The sequence below is a fragment of the Telopea speciosissima genome, chromosome 8, assembly GCF_018873765.1.
Source record: "Telopea speciosissima isolate NSW1024214 ecotype Mountain lineage chromosome 8, Tspe_v1, whole genome shotgun sequence".
Lineage (NCBI taxonomy): Eukaryota > Viridiplantae > Streptophyta > Magnoliopsida > Proteales > Proteaceae > Telopea > Telopea speciosissima.
In genome coordinates this window covers 5,647,678-5,654,979 of record NC_057923.1, presented here as the reverse complement: position 1 = coordinate 5,654,979, position 7,302 = coordinate 5,647,678, and positions in this window count along the sequence as shown.

Sequence of the window (7,302 nt, the reverse complement as noted above, 5' to 3'; positions counted from 1 at the left end):
CATTTTTTTCTCAAATTTTATTTTTGTTTTTCGCTTTCTCTTGTATTATTGTTTTAGGATTAGAACTCAGATAAGGATGTGGCGACTTATATGCATGGGTCCACCCCTTTCCATGTAGAAATGTTTTAAAGATCGTGCAGGTCTCACATATCGTGGGTATCACAAACTATATCACATGGATGCAATGCTCCTCTGGGGCCTTAATTAGGAGATAACTAAAAGTTAGTCCGATTGCAGGTGGAATAATTGAGAAACCATTGGCTGCAAATCAATCAACCAATTAAATTTTATAATATTTTTGGGACAAAAAATGCTAATTAGTGTTGTGCATGGGCGTGTACGGTGTACCTGTGCCAGACATAGCTTGGCGCAAAAAGACCATTACACTTTTCGATCTTTCCACCTTCTCAGGGGGTGTGACGATCTTTTCGTGTCATGATGTATCTGGGCGTAGATACAAACCCACACAACATCGATTAGCATTCTTTCTCCCAATACTTTTTATTGATAAAAAAGCCTAAGACAAGGAATGAGAGTGAGAAAACCTTTCTGCCCGTCTCTTTCTATCTCTTGTTCTCTCTCTTGCTCTTTCAATCAGTGGCATTTTAGTTCTATCGAATTTGATGGATTTTCAAACTTTTGCATTGGCGGAATTTTCAAAATTTATAGAGTTAATACCTGTGTGTGTAAGAGAGGGATGTTATGAAGTTGTTCTGCAACTCCATTGCAAAGGGGCTTTAGAAACCGATTAAGAACCCATTAAATTTTGGTTTGGATAATTGAAAACGATTAACCCAAACCAATAAACCAAAATCAAATCGATTTACAGCCTTAACATATTGCTACCTTCTAGTCCATTCTTACATCTCCACACAACAATTTTTATAAGGATTTTGACTTATTATAAAAACACAACCCAACTCGATAAAGGCCCTTTATCATTTTATTAATGATTCGATTTTGAATTATATATATAAAATAAAACCATTATTATACAAAATATTGATTTTTTTTACAATCCCTGTAAGATAATCATAACCCAATTAATAGATGTACATCAATCATCAACAACATACAAAATTTTCCTCTGGTCCTATTTTTCTAGGCAGTGCATAACACTAACTTATGCAATGCTTCTTAGTGGGTAACTACTAACAAAATAATCCTCATAAAAACAAAAAACAAATAATAAGAAATTAAATATAGGCAAAAAAACATTAAAAAGAAATATAAAATACCCCACCACCCTGGTTGCTCTAAGAAAAGGAACATAATTAGTCCTAGTAGTGGTGCACAACACATGATTTCTATTAAAAAGCAATTAGTGTGATTTTTTGTTAGTTCCCTCGTTATATACATAGGTCTTTGCATTGTCTCATTCTTAAAATTTATTTAAGATATGGTATAAAAGGGTTTTCAAAAATTATATATATATATATATATATATATATATTAAAAGAGTCATTTTATTAGTAAACACATGTGAAATGATACTATTATCCTCATTGAAAAATTGCTTTATCATATTAAAATGGTAAAAAAATAAAGTTACAAATTATTTGACACCTTGAGAGATGTCAATAAGAAAATCCCCTATATAAATGACACTTCAATAGATGTTTGTACAACTTGACATCTTCTTTTAATTGTCCCTTACTCTTATACTCAAAAGTTCTTTTAATTATAAGTATAAAAAGGTTTTGAAAAATATTTTGAAAGTGATTTATTATTATGTCATTATCGAAAGTTGTCATTGTTTTGCACATTTTTCGAGTACATATGAAGAGACAATATTACCTTCATTGGAAACAGAAGTGTGTTATATAAATGGATAAAAAATTAAGGTTATAAATTATTTGACACCTTGAGAGCATGGTTTTAATGCACGGTATTGGAACGGGTATCGACAACATGTAAAATCGATACGATACCAATACGGTATCGACTTGGATCGGTTGTATCGAATAAAATTACCCCTGAAATTCCTTTAAAATAAATTTTCTGACCATTTTATCCTTTGTCCATACCATGCTACCGATACAATATCGCTAACTAGCAAAACCGATACGTATCGCTCAATACGGCGATACAATACCGATACTTAGAACCATGTTGAGGGGTGTTAATAAGTATAAATATAGGTAATGTCTAAATGACACCACTTATAGGTGTATTTAGAACTTGACACCTTTTAATTGCTCCTTATTTTATTCTCAAAATATTTTTAAGATATGTGTTTAAAAGGATTTTAAAAGTAAATTGATAATAACATATCATTATATAATTATCAAAATGTGTCGTTGTCATAGGCAATTTCCGAGTATGCATGTGAGCTCCCTCTTTATGTATTAGTGGTAACTATTTGAACTTATGATCTCTAATAGCTGTCTTGGAAGTCTAAGGCAGGAAAAATGATGACAAATGTCCACGCAAATGGCTACATGTATTTTACTTAATTTCATTAAGCTTAAGACTGATTGTACTAAAATAGTTGTGGAGATCAATTATTAGTGTAGATGATAATGATGATGATAATAATAACTTAAAATCAATATTTTTTTTTTCTTCTGGTAAACAGAAAAATCATTATTAACAACTATAGTAATATAGTATAGCAAAATATTGTAATGTAACGTTGATGATGATAATGATGATAATAATAACTTAAAATCTAAATGGAGTCATGCTTGGGGCTTGCTTGTGGTAGGTAGCACTTTAGGTGGCTTGTTTAAGGGTTTTTGTTTTTTCGGGTGGGGGTGGGGGTGGGGAGGATAGGTATTAAAATCTTCTGCAGTACCCACAGGGTGGCGATGCATATCCGGCGGTACAGCAGAGGCCATGTGTGAAGGTAGGGTTGGGGTACAATATTCAGAGTTGTTCGAGTCTTGATTTTCATTGCTTCTTGTTTTAACGCCTATCTCCCCTAAGTAGGAGAGGTAAAATGACTTTGAGGATTAGAATGTGGTAAGAAATTATGATAAGAGCTAAACAATGATGAGTTTAGATGGAATCTGTTTACCAAAAAAAATGTTTAGATGGAATCTCTTGTAAGGGAGCTTTCTTCCATTTTATCTCTCAAATCAAATTGATGTCAAATTCATAGTTTGAATTGGTTTAAAGCTTGCTCATGATTTGAGTTTTTTAGGTCAATGGATGATTCTATTATTGGATCAATTCAGCATCAATGTGTTCCATTTGTTGTAGGTGACATTGTCCCTTGTCTTCATAATCCATATCTTGGTGTCCCCTCTCTTGGTAGCCTAGAATTTTCAAAGCTTTATTCTTCTATTTCTCTAATTCTAATTAGTGAGAGGGTGCAACAGATTGGGAAGGCAATCAGGATCGGATCGGATTGGAATCGGGCAGGATCATTGACCAAAAAATGCCCTTACCCTAGTTTCCATATAGGGATCGATCGAACCGGATCAGGCAAAATTGGGATCAACCTATGCCGATCGGATTCTAATGTTTAAATATTTAGGTGTATGTACACCAATACTTAAGATGGTATATGAAAACTTAACTAAGCTAGATTGTGTAAAGCAGAAGATCTAAGTGAAAATATGTATGTCATTCTTATGTTTTTGTCTTTTTTTTCTTTTCGGTAAAAACAAAAGAGAATAAACTAACCAGAAAGAGAGGAGGATACATTGTCTAATACAGTCATCCTTTTTCTAGAGTGCCTAGTGGAAGTATGTATGTCATTCTTATGTTGCTCAATAGATCATGCTCTTCAGTTGACATATACTAAGGATGTCAAAGCCTAAACCAAATCTGTCCGATTGAGTTTGATCCAATCCAAACCGAGACCTTATCGGTTTGATTTTGGCTTGCAGGTTAGAGTACCAATTGGTTTTAACTTGGTTCGTGCTAAACTGACGTGCCATTGATTGGCCCAACCAATAGGGCTGAACCCAAACCGAGTCGAACCGAACACTGCAACTAACTCCTAAACCCTAAAACCTACCTAATCCCTACCTAAAACCATTCTATACCTGGCTTTCAAATCGAACCGAAACGAATTGAAACCGATAGCACAAACCAAATCGAATCCAAGTCCAAACCGAAAGGTCCTTACTGATTCGGTTTTCGATTTCCTTGAAACTCACTCCTAAACCGGAAAAACTGAACCCGAACCAAACCGCCCGATTGACACTCTTAAAGTCCTATACCAATGTCTATGTGTTATTCTCTATGTGTTGTCATAGTAATAGAATGGATTTGTTTTTTTTGTTTTTTTCAGATGGACTCTATCTTGCAGTTGGTACTTGTAAAATGGCCAAATGGTACCCATACCATATCATACTAAGTTCACAATCCCAAGTTGGACCTTCTATGAATGGGTGATCATGTGGGGTAGGTATCCTAGGAAGACTAAATTGGAGAAATCACTTTTTTCTTTCAGCACATGCAATGGATCTTTGGAGGATTTGGAAGAGGTGAAATGTCAACATTTATGATGGAAGAAGGCTTTCCTTCAATAAATGGATACTAACTGTCAATGGTGGCATGGAAGAAATATTGAATCTCATCTCTTTAGCAAAATCCATAAAAGAGGTGGTCATGGGTGACATGTTTTCTTATGCTCATGGTATTGCTAGGTGGACTTTATCTCATTTTAGATTGGGTTTTTGGGAGTCTTCTTTTCTTGAGGATCTTATTCTTATTGTAAGAAACTTCTAACCCCACGAGGATGAATAAATTTTGCCGTTTGCACATGGGGTGGACGCAATGACCACCCTGCCCGCCTACACTAGCTGCCCATGTGTCTGGGCGCAGGTTGCGCTGTGGCATAGAGAACATTCTCCTAAAAAAAATATATCAATCCAATTTTTTAGATAACACTCCCATGTGTCTATCCCCTCATCCTCAAAATAAGGGGGTGGAAGTGTCTTTTCATATAGGAGAGGAGAGAGATAGACTCATGGGAGTGCTGGCGTAGGCCACACTTTTGGACAAAGTTATTTTTTTCATATTTTTTATAGCAAATGAGTAGTGACATAGAAAGAAAGATAGCAAATTTATCAAATTAACGATAGTGAGATTGACATGTAAGGAGGAACCTAGAAATCCACATGGGGCATGCTTTGGCATAGTTTTATGAAGGAGCAAGGCATTTGTTAAATTGGTGAAGGAAAAAAGAAAATTTTAAAAACACTGCAACACACCTAAACCAATTAATTGATTATGGATGAGTTGATTTTGCCCAATTGGAGGAGGCATATGTGAGTTTTGAGGATGTATTCTTTATTGTTTAGTGTAAAATGACTTGCAATAGTATTGAAAAAAAAAAAAAACTAAACAAATATAAATAAAAGTTTTTCTCTGGGAGAAGAAAAACCCATGATCTAATCATCATTATTATTTTCCCCCGTTAATTGAAGGCTGAAAATACCTTTTTTTTATTTTATTTTTGACTCTCTCCCCCCCCCCCTCCTCCCGTATTTCCCGTATTTCAATAAAAAAAGACTCTCTCTCCCGTTAATGCCCACGGTGAAGGAATACCTCCTTCGTCATGGGTGAACGAAAACTGCTTCAAATAAATTATATTAGAATTTCTTTTTTGGGTGGCATTGGTAGGTTGAATGTCATACCTATTTGTCTAGATTATGTACTTGGTTTCGACTTTCGTCTTGGTTTTAGTTCTTATTTGGTTCCATCATTCGGTTTTTACACGGTTTGATTCTGGTTTCAATGCTTGGTTCATATACTATAATATAATAATATTCTAATTATTAATATATAATTATAGTATATTAAAACTAAAATAGTATATTATTAAATACTAATATTATAAAATATAATACTAATGTTAATAATATATACTAGAATATATTAATGTTGAAATTTGATCTAGTTTCAGTTTGAACTGACGATTGCTATGTTGGAACCGAACCAAAGTTGGTTCATGCATTTTAAAATTTAAATTAATTCAATTTAGTTTGGCTTATTTGATCTGGTTCCAGTTTCATTTTTCGGTTACAGTTCTCATTTGATACCCTTAAATTCAACCGAGGTCGATCTTGATTCCTCCCATTCACAAACAATCGATTTACACTTTGTTTTTTGGGTTCAGGCGTATTTTGATTGATTCACGATCAATCTCAAACAATTTAAAACAATGGGATTGAAGTTGAACCCGATTCAGATACTGATTCCTTATTTTTAGATCTTGATTAAAACCTTAAAAATTGAAAGAAATTTTTTTTTTTAAGATAAAAAAGTTGGAGGAGTTGCCTTATGCAAAATCAAAACCCCGGAAAGGAATCATTCCCATAGAAACAAAAGAATATGGGGAAGAATATTTCTTGTGCAATGTACTTGTCCCTCCAATACCTAATACCTTAAATTTATTTTAGGAAACCAACAAAAATTTCTGTCATATATTGAATATTCTATAGTTTTTAGATAGAGAGGACTCATTCAATCCCCTCAACCTCAAAGAGTTCCAAATTTTCAAATCTTCGAAGTCAACGGTGATGTAGACACAGTTGCCCGTGGGAAAATAATCCTTTCCATGAAGAAGGAAAAAAAAAGTCAATAAACTCGCACCGTTGGATGTTCCAGTTGTCAAGTGTCGACATCTCCATCTAGTACTATCGCATTTCACATTTTTAGAAATTAAAGGATTAAAATCCGCACCATGGTGTTATAAAATATGGGATCCGACGGATCATTAATCTGGATCATGGTTTAAGTCGGTTTAAGGTATCATTATTGTATCGATATTGATACCCAAGTCTGATCGATATGGTAACAATATATTGCTCCATATTGAAGGCAAAATGGTGATTTTCGTTTTCACAAAGAAGAAAAAAAAAAGGGGGACAGAACCCTGTAATACAACCCGTATCAATCGATCTGTATCGATATCAATATTGGTATTGACCATGACTGATACAAATCCTGATTCCATGATTTAAATCCTTGATCTAGATAGCTGATCCTTATAAGAAATTAGGGTACGTTAAGGTTTATTAGGACCAATTTCGATTCAATCAGATTGAAATCGGTTGGGTCTGATTCGGATCCTGATTCTGAGTTTTAAATAGCATATCGATTCCGGTCTATCCGGATCAGAACCAGTCGGCTCGGGTCGATTCTGTTTAAAAAGAAATAAACCAGATGCTTAGAATATACCGGATCGATTAGACCAGATCCGAATCAGCCGGGTTTAAAACCATGCTTTTTAGGTATACCGGTTCTTCTCAAATCGAAACCGCTCATCTTCACCAAAACCACTGGTGTTCGAAAAAGCCGCCCAAACCATACAGCTCACGAATGACCACTCTTTATATAAAG